Source organism: Microcaecilia unicolor, chromosome 1 (genome assembly GCF_901765095.1).
Source record: "Microcaecilia unicolor chromosome 1, aMicUni1.1, whole genome shotgun sequence".
Lineage (NCBI taxonomy): Eukaryota > Metazoa > Chordata > Amphibia > Gymnophiona > Siphonopidae > Microcaecilia > Microcaecilia unicolor.
In genome coordinates, this window is record NC_044031.1 from 635877287 (window position 1) to 635896564 (window position 19278).

Genomic DNA, 19278 nt, shown 5'->3' on the forward strand with positions numbered 1-19278 from the left:
CCAATATTTTAAAATTATTGATCTTATAATATTTGACTGAGAAGAAAAGAGGAGTACACATACCAAGGTGTCTGCTCTATCAGGGGTAGAAGATCTTAACAACCATTCTCGGTCCACATACAGGGCTCTGCGATAAGCCTTTTTTATTATATATTTTGGATATCCCCATTTTACAAACCAGGAAAACAGGTTCATAGCCTGTTGTTTGAACTGTTCTACTGTAGAGCATATACATTTCAATCTTAAAAATTGCCCTACAGGGATATTATCCCGTAGCAATTTGGGGTGATAATTCGAATAATGTAAGATCATATTTCAATCAGTTTCCTCACGATAAACTGAAGTATTGAAAACTCCAGGGTCAGTCAACACTATATTGATGTCCAAAAAACTTATTGTTCAAGTATAATAAAGAATAGCATGATAAAAGTGGAATTGTATTGTAATTGGTGTTTATAAAGTAATTTGTTCAAACCAAGTGTGCTGATTTTAAACATATAATTTGATGAGCACACAATTATATTGATTTCCTTAATATAAAGATTAGTTAAAATTTAATGCCAAGAATTGCAGAATGATGCACTGGGGCGCAGAAATACAAAAGAGATGTAGCGGATAGGAGTGGAGAGACTGGTAAGCTGGGTTCAGGAGAGGGACCTTGGGGTGATGCTATCTGAGATCTCAAGGTGACGAAACATAAGGCTGCCTGCCATACCGCCAAAACTCACACCAGTGCTCCACAATTTCCATTACTCTCCATAACTCCAAGAACACCCATCAAGGCTTCCAGCTGACTTTCAGCAACCAACACAACACAGCAAGGAAGAGAAAACATCCACAACTTCCTCTGCTGAGTTTCAGGAGGTCCACACTACATATATAAAATTACAGAGCAAACCAGCTATAAGGAATTGATGTGCATGCATGAAAAAAAAAGCAGAATTATATACGTGTTATATACATATTGTACTTTTTGGACATGATATATATTTATTATACATTTGTTCTCTCAGGCTTGGTTATTGTAACATACGTTGTTTTTTGTCTTTATATATGTTGATATTATAGGAGATTTTGCCATTTGATGATTAATCTAGGAATAAATATTGCATGATATTTTCCTAGGTATGGATCCTTATATTTATATTTATTATTTTTAAAATACAGTCAACAAAAGAACTGACTGAACACAGACAAACAGAAAGCAATAACGCCACTAAGTCATAGGTGAAATAGCTGCCACCTCTAGCTGGGGAGACCTATCGGGATGTTGAGGGGATTGGGTCATGTGGAGGGGTGCCTGACTGGTTTGGGGGACATCAGGAAGGGGGATTGGGCAGGACCACAGAGGGAAATGGACAATAAGCAACACTGAAGTTTTGGGAAGACAGCCTTATGATGGCCAGTTAAGTAAATTTTATACAAATACATTTTGGCACCTCTCTTCTTCACTGAACGGTTCCTAAGTATGTATATCAACATTGCAACTTTGCAAATAAATTCAGTATGTTGAATAATGGAGTATTTTTGACCTGTGATGGTTTGTTGCTAGTGCTCCTGAATGTTATATAGGGACTCTCAAAAGCATACTGAGTTTTTTTCCTCAACTTAGTATTGAGGAGTTTGGAGGGAGGTACACATTGTTTGGTCTGGAATACTTATTGTATTGTAAACACTGTGTTTTGCTTTATTTTGGGGGCCAGATATATTTTGGGTCCTGGCCAATATACAGCTGGCACTTTTATAAGTGTCTTATGCGGGTCCCGGCTTAATATCAGCTGGGACCTGCATAAGATCTATCAGCCAAAACATGTCCAGTCATACCTACATATTCAATGTGTGATCCCGGACATAGCCCAGCATTACTGACTGGGCCTAATTTAGTTGGCCACAGTCAGCACTTTAAAAAACGCTGACTGCCATCAGCTGAATATTGACTGTCCAAGATCACAAGAAGTTGCATAGGTATTTGAATTGGGCTTCCCTACTGAGATTGACTATCCAAAGCAGAAAACTGCCTTTAGTAGCAGCCCCTTTCCTCTGGCTTTGGACTCTTGATGGCTTCTTCATTTCTGTCGTCACTCAACCCTCCATTGCTTCAGGTACAAACTGAGATTGTAAGCATGTCAAAGACAGGAAAATACCTACTGTACCTGAATGTGCTCACCTTAAGCTACTAGGTGTGACCAAAATCCAAATAAATATGACAGTGCCATGACAGGAGGCAAACAGGAGCTAAGTGGGCAAGCAGCAGAAGCTTTAGTATTTGTGACACAATGGGAGACAGTAAACTGAGCTACTGGACTGGGAGAGAGGTAGCAGTAGTGAGAGATAAGCAGCTCAATTGTGTGTAGGGAGGTACTGTTTCTGCAGACTCCTATACACATCTCTGCCACTTTTCTGTGCCAACAACAGATCATATACAAGAATAGCAAGCCATGCAGGCTCTCATTGGTTGAATTAGCACATCTGACAGAACACTGTCCTAGACATGTGCCTGTATTTTAATCCCACCCTGTACATGTTTTGTGTTTGTGAGAGAAAGCATGCATGGGTGTGTCTGAGAAAGTCAGAAGGTGCTGGAGTTTATATCTGAGGAACCTGTATGTGTGTTCCTGAGACAGAGTGGGTGTGAAATACCCCCCCCCCCCCTACACCAATGTATATTAACCTTAAACCAACCAGAACTCAAAAAGCTCCTAATTATGCTGAAATGGGTTTAACTACTTAGTAGACAATATGGAGACTTTTCACATGAATCTAGTGACTTTTCTACAACTGGGCTTTGACAATACTGATTGTATTGTGACCTCACCTTCAAGGACAATTGTTTACCATACTATATCCGGTTGAATGCCTCAGGTAAACTTTCATCAAAACGGAGGTGAAATACAACTATTAAAACTAGCCTCATCGTTCTATTTCTAAAATAGAAGGGGGAAAAAATTCTAAAAAAAAAAAAAAGTAACTCAGGACCTCAGGTGAGGTCTATTGATGAAATCCAATAAATGTATTCTTAATTCAATTATAACATTTACTTCTGAATTAATCAAGATTGTATTCTTATTTTGCAGTTCACTACCTTATCATTCTAATGAATTTCTACAACAGATTCTATCAGATAAGTACTTATCCTTATATTACAAGCACATTTTGTTTAAAAACATTTTTAGCGTGCTTATATTAATCAAAATTAATTCAATTTTAAAGAAATTGATGCTTTGTGTGCACTTTTCTTTTTCTTTCTCTTACAGGTTCCTCATTGTAAACAGGTAACTATTATTTTAAATTTCTAAACTCTATTTTCTTTAATTTTTCAGTTCTTTTCTTTATATCAAGCTCTCGTGACTTTCTTCTGCTCTTCTCCTTTCTTTAACGTTGGGTACCATTCATGAATTGAGAATCTGGAAACTGGTCCGGATGTACCTACTATGCTACCTAAAAACAACTTAAATGGAAAAAAACCTATTCCCTATTTATAAACTTATAATTGATATCTTTTTATACTAACTACCCCAAGAAAATAAATTGATAATTAAAAAATCCCTAAACTTTAACCCACCCACAAATAATTTATCAGAATAAAACTTTCAATACCAAAATTTTAATTACAATCGACCTATTGGGCTTATATGGTGACTATGAAGCAGAGACTTTTAAGTTCTCTGACTCCTCAGCATACAGATGTTATAAGCTCCAATATAACTTAACTACTTTTTCAAAGTATTTATTTGTTTTTAAAGTAGAGATTATTAACTTCTCACAGCTGAATTTTAAAAGAACAGTGACAGCTATATTTACCAAATCTCCTCAAAATTAATTTTCCTGTGTGACTTTTAAATTATACAATCACATCAAATTTATTTATATTCAGGTTAAATTGTACAGAGCTGCGTAACCCTAGTAGCGCTTTAGAAATGTCAAGTAGTAGTAGTAGTTGATTTAATTGCCTGAAATCCTATCCTATATAATAAAAAGCACCTCCAACGTTCTGAAGCTGGCTGCTGACTGGGTGGACAAAAACCTTGAGGCATTTGTGCATTTCCTGGTAGGTCAGCATCGACACTAACCAACCACAAGAAAGCAACACCATCCAGGGGAATTGCACTCGCTCTCATAGCCCCGCCCTCGGAGAACAGCTAAGGTGACATCAAGAGAAGGAAACAAACACAGCTGCAGGAGAGATAAAGCAATCCACAACAGTCTCAGGCCCAGATGCATTAAAGACATTGGTAATTCCCGTTCCCTACCGATTCCATAGCGAATCGGTAGGGAACGGGAATGCATCAACGATAGGGAATGCAAATGAGCTACTCGTTGTAGCTCACTTGCATTCTCTAGTCCTTCGGTACCTGAGTCGGAGAATCGGGACGTCCCTTTAGATTAGGCTCCTCTTCCTGGTCTCTTCAGCCAATCAAAGCGGGCATAGCTGGCTGTTGTCAGCGAAACGCGCTCTGATTGGCTGAAGAGACCAGGAAGAGGAGCCTAATCTAAAGGGACGTCCCGATTCTCCGGCAACCAGGAAAATAGAAAAATTTTGCTGTGGAGGGGTAAGTGGCGCGGCGAAGACTAAATAGAAGGGGGAAAAAAAACACGAGCGCCGGCAGAGCAAAAAACTGCGAAAAAAAAGACGTCTCTCACAAGCGCAGGGACAGTACGTCCTTAAAGGATGCCCCTCACATGCGCGCCCTGCTTTTTTTTTTTTTTTTTTTTTACCTTTTTTGGGGGCCCTTTTCCTTTCCGATTCCCTCACAGGAGCCCTAACAAGAGGTCAGACATCTCGTTAGGGTTCCTACGGTAAGGGAATCGGAAAAACGGTAGTGCATCTCATTATAATGGGCTGCAACGGTAGTGCAGCTCATTATAATAGCTTTTCAATCATTTGCATTCCGTTTTTGTTGCCTGCTACCGTGGCAGGGAAAATGCCCTTAGTGCATGCCCGGGGTGAACTACTTGCGTTTTAAACTGGCTGGTACCAGTTTAAAACGCAAGTTGTGGGCTCGTTAGGTTTTGTGCATCTGGGCCTCAGGCAGCTTGACTGGCACAGAAGCAGTGCCCTGGGGCAATGAAACAGCTCAAGCAGGCACTCTCTCTGTCAGCCAAACTCCCCCGCCCTCACTGGCTGATCGAAATAGGAAGACTGGCGAAAAACAGGTAACCCAGCAAAAAGGAAAACACACAGTATGAGGAACCTGATGGGAAAAGGGGGAATTGACCTTGAAGCACACACACACACACACACACTCTCTGTCAGCCAGACTCCCCCACCCCCACAGCATATTAGCAGCAAAGGTGAGGCATTATCTCTGATCCCCATACAGTGCAAACCTGCAAACCTCTCTCTTTCTCACACACACACACTCTCTCTCTGTCAGCCAAACTCATCCCCCAAACCCCCCACAGCATATTAGCACCAAAGGTGAGGCATTGGAGCATCGCTGATCCCCATACAGAGCAAACCTGCAAACCTCTCTCTTTCACACACACACACTCTCTCTCTCTGTCAGTCAACCCCCCCCCCCCCCCACCACAGCATATTAGCAGCAAAGGTGAGGCATCGGAGCATCGCTCATCCCCATACAGAGGAAACCTGCAAACCTCTCCACACTCTATGTCTCACGCTGTATCACATTCACTCTCTATGTGTCACACAGTCACTCTCAAACACTCTCTCGATCTCATACACTCTCGGTCTCACAGAGAGTCTGTGTATCGCACACATACTCTCTTACACTCTGTCTCACACACACACACACACACACACACACACACACACTCTCTCTCACACACACTCTGTGTGAAACACTCTCATACTCACTGTGGCTCACATACGCACTTGCATACACTCATTCTCTCACATACACACTCTCTCACAGACACACTCACTCTCTCTGTCACTCACACATTCACTCTCTCTCACACAGTCACTCTCACACACACTCTCTCAAACATACACACTCCGAGGAAAACCTTGCTAGCGCCCGTTTCATTTGTGTCAGAAACGGGCCTTTTTTACTAGTATTTAAATAAAATATTGGTTCTGCTCTACAAGAACCACTGCCTCACAAATCAGTTTACATACACACAACTAGAAGCCAATAAACACACGCGAGGCTTCTCCTGATAATTATCTAAGCCCAAACACTTTTTCAGTTATTCCAAATTCACACAAGAGCTTCTTTCAGCTCTAAAACAATTTTTTCTATCTTACTAAACGGAAACTACCAATACAGGTCTATTCAGTATAACTCACCTCCGAACTGCCTAAAAATACAGTTTAGAACTTCTATGTCACAGCCTGACATAAGTCTACTCACGAGCCCCTGTACTAAACACAACTTCACATAAGTAAGCTAAAGTACATATGTATACATTTTAACATCTTCAATATATGCTCTTTATTAGGAATTATTATTAGGAAAGGTATGGAAAACAGGTGTGAGGATGTTATAATGCTGTTATATCGCTCCATGGTGTGACCGCACCTTGAGTATTGTGTTCAATTCTGGTCGCCGCATCTCAAGAAAGATATAGAGGGGCATAATTGAACGCGAACGCCCATTTGTAAAAACGTCCATCTCCGAGAACGGGTCCGTGAAGGGGCGGGCCGAACTGTATTTTCGAAAAAGATGGACGTTTATCTTTAGTTTCGAAAATACGGTTTGTGCCGGGCAAATGCATAGGATTTGGGCGTTTTTTGAGCTAGGCGTTTTCGTTTTTCAGCGATAATCGAAACCAAAGCGCCCCAGCTCAAAAATGAACAAATCCAAGGCATTTGGTCATGGGAGGGGCCAGCATTGGTAGTGTACTGGTCCCCCTGAGATGCCTCTATGCCAGCTTCAAATATCATCCCAAGCTCCATGACAGCAGTATGCAGGTCCCCCGAGCAAATTTAGTTTAGTTGGTGCTGCCCGGACCCATGCACAGAGCAAAAACCGGAAGAAAAAAAAAACATGCAAGTGCAGTTGGGGACGTCCAAATTAAAAAATAGTAAAAGGGAAATTCGAACCAGCCACCTTCTGATTCCCAGGCCAGTGCTCTAAGCACTGCACCACATGAATCAGTTGTTTAGACGTCCTTCCCTTTCCATTAAGTCCCTCCAAGTTTCTGTCAGCCAATCACAGCTGTTTAGCTGACATGATGGGTCCGGGCAGCACCAACTAAACTAAATTTGCTCGGGGGACCTGCATACTGCTGTCATGGAGCTAGGGATGATATTTGAAGCTGGCATAGAGGCTGGAAAAAAAAGTGTTTAAAGTTCGGGTTTTTTTGGTGGGAGGGGGTTAGTGACCACTGGGGGAGTCAGGGGAGGTCATCCCCGATTCCCTCCGTTGGTCATCTGGTCATTTAGGGCACTTTTTCTGGACCTGTTCATGAAAAAACAGGGTCCAGAAAAAGTGTCCTAAATTCTGGCTAAAAACGCCTTTATTTTTTCGATTATCGGCCGAGCGCGCCCATCTCTCCTCAGTCGATAACCACGCCCCAGTCCCACCTTCACCATGCCTCCAACACACCCCCGTCAACTTTATGCGTTCCCGCGACGGAGTGCAGTTGGAAACGCCCAAAATCGGCTTTCGATTATACCGATTTGGGCACCCACAAGAGAAAGACGTCCATCTCCCGATTTAGGTCGGAATTTGGGCGTTTTTCTCTTTCGAAAATAAGCTGGATAGTGGAATTGGAAAAGGTGCAGCGAAGGGTGACTAAAATGATAGCGGGGATGGGATGACTTCCCTATGAAGAAAGACTAAGGAGGCTAGGGCTTTTCAGCTTGGAGAAGAGACGGCTGAGGGGAGACATGATAGAGGCAGGGGCGTATCTGACCTGCGGCGGTAGGGGGGGCCAGGGCCAGAGTGAGGGGGCACATTATAGCCCCCCCCCCCGCCGCCGCCGCCATTGCCGATCCCCCTCCCCCCAGCCGCTGCCATTGCCAACCCTCCCCCTCCGTTGCTCGCCTACCTTCGCTGGCGGGGGACCCCAACCCCCGCCAGCCGAGGTCCGCGTCCTCCTGCCGCTGCCGCTGCCGGCTGCCTTTGGTCCTTTCATTTTTCCATTGAAGCTGGCGCCGCCGACGACGAAAAAGTTTCTTTTGAATCTGACGTCGCTGCACGTTGTACGTGCAGGACGTCAGACTCAGAAACAATTTCTGAGTCTGACGTCCTGCACGTACAACGTGCAGCGACGTCAGATTCAAAAGAAACTTTCGTCGGCGCCAGCTTCAATGGAAAAATGAAAGGACCAAAGGCAGCCGGCAGCGGCAGGAGGACGCGGACCTCGGCTGGCGGGGGTTGGGGTCCCCCGCCAGCGAAGGTAGGCGAGCAACGGAGGGGGAGGGTTGGCAGCGGTAGGGGGGGCCAGGGCGAAATCTGCGGGGGCCCAGGCCCCTGAGGCCCCACGCAGATACGCCCCTGGATAGAGGTATATAAAATAATGAGTGGAGTGGAACAGGTGGATGTGAAGCGTCTGTTCACGCTTTCCAAAAATACTAGGACTAGGGGGCATGCGATGAAACTACAGTGTAGTAAATTTAAAACAAATCGGAGAAAATATTTCTTCACCCAACGCATAATTCGTTGCTGGAGAACGTGGTGAAGGCGGTTAGTTTGGCAGAGTTTAAAAAGGGGTTAGACGGTTTCCTAAAGGACAAATCCATAAACCGCTACTAAATGGACTTGGGAAAAATCCACAATTCCAGGAATAACATGTATAGAATGTTTGTATGTTTGGGAAGCTTGCCAGGTGCCCTTGGCTTGGATTGGCCGCTGTCGTGGACAGGATGCTGGGCTCGATGGACCCTTGGTCTTTTCCCAGTGTGGCATTACTTATGTACTTATGTTGTTTATCAAAACATTGAATAAGAATATATTTTCCCATACCTTTTTAATCTTCTGAAGTGTTTTATTTTCAATTTTCCCCCCTGCACAAGCCCGCTGCATGGCTCTGACATGAGCTGGCATCTGGCTCGTGCTGTCACCGCTCTTCTCCCGGAACTTCTGTGATGCATGCCAGCCAACCACACGCCTGATTACAATGAAACAAAAAATAAAGAATGCGGGGGAAAGTACACTGGAGCACTTCTCCCACTTGTCTCTGTCCCACGATGGTCTCTCTCCTCTTCAGGAAATGGCTCTGCTCCTTTAAGAAACAGGATTCCCTGCTCCCCTGCGTCTGGGCGGGCATCCGATGTCATCAATGATGTCAGATGCTGACGCTTGGCCAATCAGTTTTGATGGCCTTTCCCGGGCTTCTCCCTCCACCTCCATGCTGCTGCAGCTCTGCTGTGGCCCCGCACTGCCTCTCTCGTCTGCGCCAGTGCTCCAGATGCTGCCCCTCCTCTCACGCAGCGGCTTTCAAATGCCACAAAACTCACAGCGATCCGGCCCACAAAAAAAAAAATGCCGGCTGCACACTTGGGATCCTCTCCCAGCCTGTCACCGCTGCTGCTGCTGACGCTACCGATGCTCTCTCCCTCTCTCAGGACACCGGATAAACAAAAACAAACCCCAAACCCCAGCAACCCCTCACAGACGCCGGCTCCTCTCACCAATGCAGCCAAAGCTGCCAAGTAACCGCGCTGATGCTAGAACACTTTACTCCTCGCTGGACTTCCACCCCTCCAGTGCTGGTATAGGTAGGCAGTTTTGAGACAGCCGGTGTATACCTATGGAAATTCCTTTGAAAATTGCCCTCAAAATGTTTAAAAATCAAAGGGAAAATGATTACACAACAGAAATGAGAGAAAATGTATCTTCTGCTTCTCTGTTCACTCAGATTTCACCTGTTCTCCTCACGCTCAGGTCCTCAGACTCCTTTTTACCTTTCACCTATCTCCTAACTTTTCCATCTCATTGTTTCACCTCCTTCCTAGCCCATCTTCACACCTTTACCCTCTCACAAGCAGGCACTGAAAGCAATAGCAAGTGTGAGGCTTCTAAGTCCAGTGTTTATATTTATGGCACATTTACCCTCCTATTTACTAAGCCAAGCTAGCAGCATGCTAATGCCAACACAGCCCATTCACTTTGAATAATATTAGTAGGATAAACCTATATACAATCATACAGAGATCATCCATAGTAATCATTAAAACCATTGATATTATCCTTCACAGACACATCAGTGTACCTATGCACTATTACAGCAGTCTTACATAAAAGGCCTCTTTAAGCAACAGGGTCTTCAATAACATTTTAAACTTCTTAAAATATTCCTCCATACAGACATGGTTGAAGAAATTATTCCAGAGGGAGGATGCTAAATAGAAAAAGCTTGTGTTCTTCTTGAACATAACCTAGCTCTCCGTAATGATGGAATTATTAATCTATGGTCTTGTAAAGACCTCAAAGCCTTTGCAGGTGTATACGGAATAGTTAACTAATTTATGTAACCTGGCTATAAAGAATAATATGCCTTATAAGTCAAGGCTAATACCTTAAATCTCACTCTATGTTCAACTGGTAACCAATGGTATTTCAAATAAAAAGGTGCTATATGATCATATTTCCTACAATTGCCCAATAATCTAAGTGCTGTATTTTGCAGAGTCTGAAGACAGCTAATATTAGAAGTTGATGTCCCTGCATAAATTACATTGCAAAAATCTAATTTGGAAACAATGCATGAAGCAATGTGTGGAGTGTTTTATCATCAAACAAATGTCTTACTGATCTTAAAATCTTAGAGTACAAAAAACTCATTTTGATAAATTTGGTAATTTATTTATTTATAACATTTGTATCCCACATTTTCCCACCTATTTGCAGGCTCAATGTGGCTTACATACCGGTAGTTCCGTAAGTGGTGATTACCAGTTCCGGAGAGGAGAAATACATAGTTGAGGAAGAAGAGACAGAGTGGATTAGGTTACAGGAAGGAACGTTCGTCTTATGATAAGAACTGAAAGGTATTAGATTAAACTTCATTCGTGACAGATTAACTTGAACAATTAGGAATATTAAACTATAAATCAGGATAATTTAGCATAAACAATTAAGACATAAAGAATACATTTTGTTTAGGTGCGTTTTGTTAGTTGGCATTTAGGATGAGTTGTTATTGTAAGCTTTCTTAAATAAATAGGTTTTCAATAGTTTACGGAAGTTCACTGTGTCGTTGGTTATTTTTATGGGTTTTGGTAATTCATTCCAGATTTGCGTACATATGTAGGAGAAGCTAGATGCATACGTTAATTTATATTTCAATCCCTTACAGTTTGGATAAAGATAATGATCTCAAAAGATAATTTGAGAGTCCACCACAATCCCCAAGTATCTAAAAGTATCTACTGGGGGAATAGCTGCTCCCCCAAATATTGGCATAATGTTGGGTTCCTCTCCCTTTCCAGTAATCCCACAAGTACATTGAAGTCTTACGTTCAAAACTAAGTGATGTTCTTTTAGCCAATTGGCTACAACTGATAAGCAGTTTTGGATAGATGTTAAATCTAAATTGAATGGATTTTTCTTTGTCACTATTAAAATATCTTCAGCATAAGGCAGCAGAAGGAGTGGCTTAATGGTTAGTGCAGCAGGCCTTGATCCTGGCAACCTGGGCTCAATTCCACTGCAGCTCCTCGTGACCCTGGGCAAGTCACCCAACCCTCCATTGCCCCAGTCACAAAAACTTATTGTGAGCCCTCTAGGGACAGAGAAGGTACCTGCATATAATGTATACAGTACTGCATACATCTAGTAGCAGTATAGAAATGATTAGTAGTAGTAGTACAACAATAGACACTGACGCCAAATTCTTGTACAACAGTCAATGATGGAGCAATAAAAACATTAAAAAGAAATTGTGACAACAAGGAGCCCTGAGGGACAGTCAGGATTCAGAAAGGTGCACAGTATAGAATCAATTGTTGGTTGTTTCTTAAGTGAAACCCTGAATCAGGGCTTTTTTGCCTTAACAATATTTAGATTTAGCATCAGCATTTGACTTACTATTACAAAGATTGCAATCAATTGGCATTTCCTCTACAGCATTAGACTGGGTTGCCTCATTTTTAAGGGGTAGAACCTATTCTGTTTTGGTAGGTCAATCGCTTTCTAAGGTATTCCAACTAAGTAGTGCTTTATATGGTGTGAAGCCCTGCCCAGCATATCCCAGGATGCACTGGGCAGGGCTGCGTACCGTTATTTTGTAGGCGGCACCGAAGGAAGAGTCACTGGTTCATTCTAAACAATAGCAAACACTATTGAAAACAATAGTAAAAGATTATTAGAAATAATGGACTACCTATGCCTGGTCCATCTGTAAAAAGACAAAAGCTGTTCCAGTTGGAAAGGCAGTGCCTTAAAAGGTGGAGGACAAAAGTTGGTTTTTTTTTTTTTTTTTTTTACTTTGACAGATTTTTAATTTATTTGAACGCTTCCCATAAGTAGATATAAAAATCATGAAATCAAAACTGAATATCACTAAAACAGCTTAAAACATTATTGTAGTTGGTAGAAACAGCACTAATAAAGGCTGTATTTTGTGCTCATTTTTCTACACCATTCTATACAATACAGTAATACATGGCCAAATTTCAGTGAGGATATCCTGTTTATTGATGGGTTCATCTTAACTACTGTTGTAATCTGCCTTGGGAAGCCTGGTGGTATAAAGATGGGAAGCAAAAGTAAAAACTTTTCTTTTTAACAAGACCTACCATAATAATCAACAATAGGAATTTCTAACACATCACCAAGTACTTGAAAGATTGACGGTTTTCTGATTTTAATTTATTTTTTATTATTATTATTTTTTGTGAATTGATTATATCCATTATGTTATATTATTCTCTATGTAACTGTTTATCTACTCTTGATTAGCGCTTGCCATGATGCATTATTGTAAGCCACATTGAGTCTGCAAATAGGTGGGAAATGTGGGATACAAATGCAACAAATAATAATAATAAATTCTCCTTTCATTGGGGCACATGGATTCACATCTTCACCTCATCTCTTTTGTAAATGGATTATTCTGTTTTGAGCATGTTTCAGGGACAAGTGGTTTTCATAAGTCAAAATAATAAAAATATTTTCTTTCATGCAGATCTCTCATTTGTTTAGACATAACTAAATGGGCTAATAAGTTAGATCTGCCAAGGGGGTCAGCCTCCCGAGCAGACTGAGGGCTTGCCCATAGCTCCGTCCCCGCACAGCCTCCCTTTCTAGCGACAGCAGGAGATGCCTTGTAAAACGCCAGTGGCAGCAGGAGATAACGTTTAATGAAGGCATTTCCTGCTATCCCTGGAAACTGAGCTGTTCAGGTGAGATCCCTGCTCCTCAGCGGGAGTGTGGGAGATGACCCACAGAAGTGGACTTGGCAGGTCTGTATAAGACCCTAATGCCGTCCATCGGTTTTCTTACATTTTGTCCTTGTGATGACTTATATAGTGGCAAAACTAGAAATACAGTGTGACAGAATAATAGAATTCAGTAACATCTAAAACTTATGTTTTGCTTTAATCATCTTTATTCAAAGCACATGTTGGTTGATAAGCTTCATACAGAACAAGAAAAAAAAAAACAGTGAACCGCCCAACATGGCACAATAAAACTTTTACTGAACTCATGCTCACTTATTTCCCCTCCACTAGATTTGTTCCTGTCATTCAGCTCCAACTCTTTTACTGCTGCTTTCCCTTAGCCATCATTATGCACAGGACACATTTATATTCATTATTCAATCTTTCTCTTATAGTAGTAATAAACAATATTAAGTGCATTTTTATAATATACCACCACATTCCAGAAAACAAAAGGAGCAATTCCCACAAAGCATCTTTCTCTTTTGATCTTTCTAGGCATAGGAAAAAACAAGATTTTAAATGCTCCCAGGTTTTAACTTAATTCATGTTTGATGTGGGATATAAAATAAATACTCTAATGTTGAGCAGCAGATTCTCATAACATGATGTCCCTTACCAGAAGAAGAAAAAAAATCTCTGCACGAACAGTGCTAGAGAGTTCCTATAATCAGCACCTCCAAATGACACACTGATTACGATTTATAACAAATTAGTACTCTTTCTCCTATGAAAAGTTATTCCGTTATTATACTTCCTCTGTGTACACTCGTATGCTGCACAGGCATGTTTGAAAATATAAGTGAGATTAACTAAAAATGCTACCAACAATAAAAAAAACCGACAACACGAAGGCAGGAGCTTATATTGCATTGTTTGGAATGTACGCAGAACGACGGCTGCGCGCGGAAGGAGAAACAGATACTAATCTAAGTTTCTTCATCGTTTTGACGTCATCAAACCTCCCTGTGTGCGCCGGCCTTTCTTTTCTTGCCGGAAGCGACACCACGGTGCTTTCTGGGTAATCTAATCAGACAGCGCGCTGCAGGGAGAGCTGCTGGGTAAGCAAGGGTTAGGGTATTAAGGGGAGGGACCTGCTTGGTGACTGCAGGCATTTGGCCAGTGCAGTGGGGGCTTACGGAGAAGGGGTGGAGCTCTTCGGGGTGCACTTTGCGCGCGCAGGAATTTGACAGAGTACAGCTGGGCTGGCAGTGGTGGTGGCGGCGGAGTCCTGTTTAACTGTTGTGTCCTGACCACTGCAATGCATCCTCTTCATATATTCGTGAAGTACGGGGAGACACACACTCTGCCATGTGCTTATCCAAGGAGGTTGAAAACAGGAGTTGGCATGATGTAAAAAAAGTTGAAGCCACTTAGGTTGATCTATATTTCGCCTTTCCCGTGCAGCCGTCATCTAGTACACTCAAAACAAAGCAAACAAATCTATGAGCTGCTGCATCCACGTTGTCGTTCTTTATTGTTCGTAGCATTTTTATTTGATCCCACATATTTTCAAACATGCCGGCTTGTGCAGCATACTGTTGCACACAGAGGAATATAATAACGGAATAACTTTTCATAGGTAGGGTAGGAATTTGTTATAAGTCGTATTCAGTCAGTGTGTCATAGAAATGATAAGTAGTAGTAGTCATTTGGAGGGTCTGGTTATAGGGGCTCCCTAGCATGTGTTATATTCGAGCAGAGATTTTATTTCAACTGGTAAAGGGCCACTAAAACAGACATGTTATGAGAATCAGATGCTCAACATTAGAGTTGCTATTTATTTATTTATGACACATCCCAAATCAAACATTATCAATAGAAATCAAACAAAATAAAACATGGAAAAGAAAATAAGATGATACCTTTTTTATTGGACATAACTTAATACATTTCTTGATTAGCTTTTGAAGGTTGCCCTTTGTCAGATTGGAAATAAGCAAATGTGTTTGTTTGATTTCTATTGATAACCTTTAAGAGTGGACTAACACGGCTACCACACCTCTCTACTTAACACATCAAACATGAATTAGGTTGAAACCTGTCTGGGAGTATTTAAAATCTTTCTTTTTTTTTTTTTTTTTTTTTACTGTGCCTAAATTAAAAGGTTTCTGGGAACTTGCTCGTTTTGTTTTGTGGAATATGGTGGTATATTATAAAAATGTATTTAATATTGTTTATTACTACAATTTAAAGAGATATTTAATAATAAGGTAGAGCTACCTTCATCCAGAAGGCCAGTCAGTCGTCATATACCAACATTTTCCAGTTCTGTGATATATATTTATTTTTTTCTTCAAGTCTGTTTGGTTGTTAAAGGCATGTTTTTTTTGTTGTTTTTTTTTGGGGGGGGGGGAGGGGGGTTCATCTTTGTTTCCTGGCTGTGTGTTTGTATATAGGTGAGTTCTGGGAATATTGATGGCGAAGGGAAAGCAGCAGTAGAACAGTTGGAGCTGAATGACATTTATGTTCATACAAAACTGGTTTCATCAATTAGAGTAATGTGTTCAACATTTTATTATTTTTATTTTTTTAACCTTTATTCAAAATTTATACATAATCTCAAACACATTGAGACAATGAAATCCACATTAACTTTACATAGAATCAGTAATAAATCAAAAGGAAAAAGAAAAATCACAGTCTTCGTCCACCAAATGAAGAAATATGATTCCAAGAATTAGAAAACAAAAAGGAAATATAAAGGGGGAAAAACCCCCATCTGCCCCCTCTTTTAGTCCACCTCCAGCCAGCTATTCAGGGAGGGCATACAACATTCACTTCCATTCTTGCATCTAAAAAATCAATAAGCTGTTTAGAGTCCATGAATAGATATTGTTTACCCTCAAGCACTATACTACAAATACAAGGAAAACGCAATACAAAATTTGCTCCCATGGCCTCAACTCTGGGGCGCAGGGCTAAAAAAGCCCTGCGTCTCGTCTGCATTGGCCTAGAGAGATCAGGAAACACTCTGACTTTTGAGCCCATAAACAGTTTATCTAAATGTCTTAAGGAAAGTCTTAAAACAGCATTCTGGTCTGGTTCCAAGACAAAGGTGACCAACATCGTCATCCTATGGGTAATAAGTTCCAGTGAGTTTTCCAGGAAAGAAGTAAGGTTCATAACTTCTCCCACTACCGGCATAGGGGGCTCTCCATCCTTCCCCTTAGGGCCCCAGATATATTGAGCACGCGTAATAGGTGTTCAACATTTTAAATCATTGTGTCATTTGGAGAGGCTGGCTATAGGGGCTACCTGTATTTGAGCAGTGATGTTTTCACCTAGTAAAGGGCCACCAAAACAGACATTATATTATGAGAATCAAGTACTTAATAATCAGACTTACTATTTATAATTACAATTTAAAAAAGCATTAATTAGGTTGAAACTGGGATCATTTAATATCTTTTTTTCTGTGCCCTACATCAAAAGAAAAAGATGGCAGGTGGGAATTTGGTCCTTTTTGTTTTGTGGAATGTAGTGGTATATTATAAAAATGCACTTGCTTTTTTTTTTTTACTACTACTATTTCACAGATATTTATTAAATAATGAGATAGGGGCTTCCTTAATGCAGAAATTCTGTCCAGAGGCAGTCTAATGTGCCAACATTGTCCAGTTCATACAAAGTTAATTATGTTCAATGGAAAATAAATTTGTTGGCCCAGGCCGCTTGCTATGTGCAGTGGCGTAACAAGGGGGGCTGCCACCCGGGGTGGTTCGCCGTTGCACCCCCCCCCCCGGGTGCAGCACGATGACATCCCCCCCCCCCCCTCGGCACATCAACACCCCCCCCCAACCCAGTGCCTACCCTCCTCAACTCTGTCCAACCAGCTCCCGCACCCTACCTTTAAAGAAATCTCGGAAGCCGTGGCGAGGCGCAGTAAGGACTAGACAAACAAATTCAAACAAAGTTTACAGCAAGTGCCCTTAATATGTTAATACTTGGTATCAATAATGAAACAGTGATTGAATATTCACATAGCCAGTGGCGTAGCAAGGGGGGGGGGGGCGGTCCGCCCCGGGTGTCAGCTCAAGGGGGTGCTTCCTGTCAGCTCCCCCCCCCTCAGGCCCTGCCAGCTCCCCCCCCCCCCCGGGTGCAGCACGACACCCCCCCTCAGCGCATCAGCACCCCCAGACCCAGTGCCTACCCTCAGCTCCGTCCAACCAGCTCCCGCACCCTACCTTTAAAGAAATCTCGGAAGCCGTGGCGAGGCGCAGTAAGGACTAGACAAACAAATTCAAACAAAATTTACAGCAAGTGCCCTTAATATCTTAATACTTGGTATCAATAATGAAACAGTGATTGAATATTCACATAGTGGCGTAGCAAGGAGGGGGCGGTCCGCCCCGGGTGTCAGCTCAAGGGGGGTGCTCCCTGCCAGCTCCCCCCCCCCGGTGCAGCACGACACCCCCCCTCGGCGGGGGATCGTCTCATCGGGCTTTCCCTCACTCTGTCTGTCCCTCCCTGCATTGACGCAACTTCCTATTTCTGCAAGGGTGGGACAGACAGAGTAAAGGAAAGCCCGATGAGACGATCCACATTTCTTTTACATGCAGGCGCGAGGTGCTGCGCCTCGCCTCGCCACGGCTTCCGAGATTTCTTTAAAGGTAGGGTGCGGGAGCTGGTTGGACGGAGCTGAGGGTAGGCACTGGGTCTGGGGGTGTTGATGCGCCGAGGTGGGGGGGTGTCGTGCTGCACCCAGGGGGGAGCTGGCAGGGAGCACCCCCCTTGAGCTGACACCCGGGGCGGACCGCCCCCCCTTGCTACGCCACTGGCTATGTGAATATTCAATCACTGTTTCATTATTGATACCAAGTATTAACATACTAAGGGCACTTGCTGTAAACTTTGTTTGAATTTGTTTGTCTATTTCTAACAGGAAGCAGGTGAAAGCTTGGCTCTTCAACCAAGCCTTTAATGGAAGAAGTAACTAACTTGTTAGTCTCACTCACACACACACACAAGGATTGACTTGGGCTGCACATACTGCAGCGGGACATGTTTATCTACTCCTACCCTCGCTGAGATAATGTTTAACCATCTCTCTGGCCTCAAGTGCAACTTTCTTCGAGTCAGTCACCTTACTTTCTAATTCTTCCTACTTTCTTACTCATCTATATGTTACAACTTTGCCTTATCCTTCACTACCAATTATAATGTTCTATTACATATTGTGTAGTCATTGCAAGTAGTATACCATGCCATACTTTGTATTGTTACTTGAATATTTTTACTGCTGTAATTGCCTATTGCTCATGTTTGATCTATTCTTACTGTACACCGCCTTGAGTGAATTCCTTCAAAAAGGCGGTAAATAAATCCTAATAAATAAATAAATAACAAAATACATGCACATAGTTTTGCTTTTAAAACTCAAAGGTGCCTAAGGGTGGTTGAACAATTGGGTATGAACTGTGTTGTCTTTTTTTTATTTTTAATTTTACTTATTTTGGACTGCATTGGGTCCTGCTGATCTGTACATCTGCTGAAAGTTTGGAAGCTGGAAATGAGAAAATAAAAATTAAATTTTGGATGTACTCTGTAGAAGTTGTTGTTTACTTTTGTCTATATTTATGGCTGATTTCTGAACATGTAGCATCATTAAAGAGCAGGCTTTTAAATGCTCAGCTGGGTATGGTAAGCTCAACTTTGTTAAATGTTTCAGAAATATCCATCTATTTGCTCCCACGATATAACTGGATTCTATTATTCTATCTCACTGTATTTTCAAATGTAAGCCACATTGAACCTAAGTTTGCTTGGAATAATGTGGGATAAAAAATGTTTAAAAAAAAATCCTGTATCCTCCACCCTTTTAAGACACTGCTTATCCAGCTGGATGGTGATGGCACTGTGAAAGCAAGTTTGGTCCAGTGAAGACTAACTCAAAACCTCCACTAATAGGTTAAACAATTAACTGGCTATCTTTATTTCTTTATGTATTAGGATTTTGTTACCACCTTTTTGAAGGAATT

At 41.9% G+C, this 19278-nt stretch overlaps 1 protein-coding gene across 4 annotated transcripts in view; it reads left to right on the forward strand.

Annotated features, from left to right (window-relative positions):
* LOC115481855 (claudin domain-containing protein 1-like) overlaps positions 1-19278 on the forward strand; it is a 66268-nt gene that overhangs the window by 14652 nt on the left and 32338 nt on the right. Inside the window, exon 1 of one of the 4 annotated variants that reach the window (XM_030221286.1) lies at positions 14298-14358. The exons of 1 other annotated variant lie outside the window; for it this stretch is intronic. The gene's annotated coding sequence lies outside the window, so the exon portion shown is untranslated. Of the gene's footprint in view, positions 1-14297; positions 14359-14505; positions 14585-19278 lie in introns of those variants that run through there. 2 more of the 4 variants (XM_030221321.1, XM_030221303.1) reach the window with 2 other exon arrangements.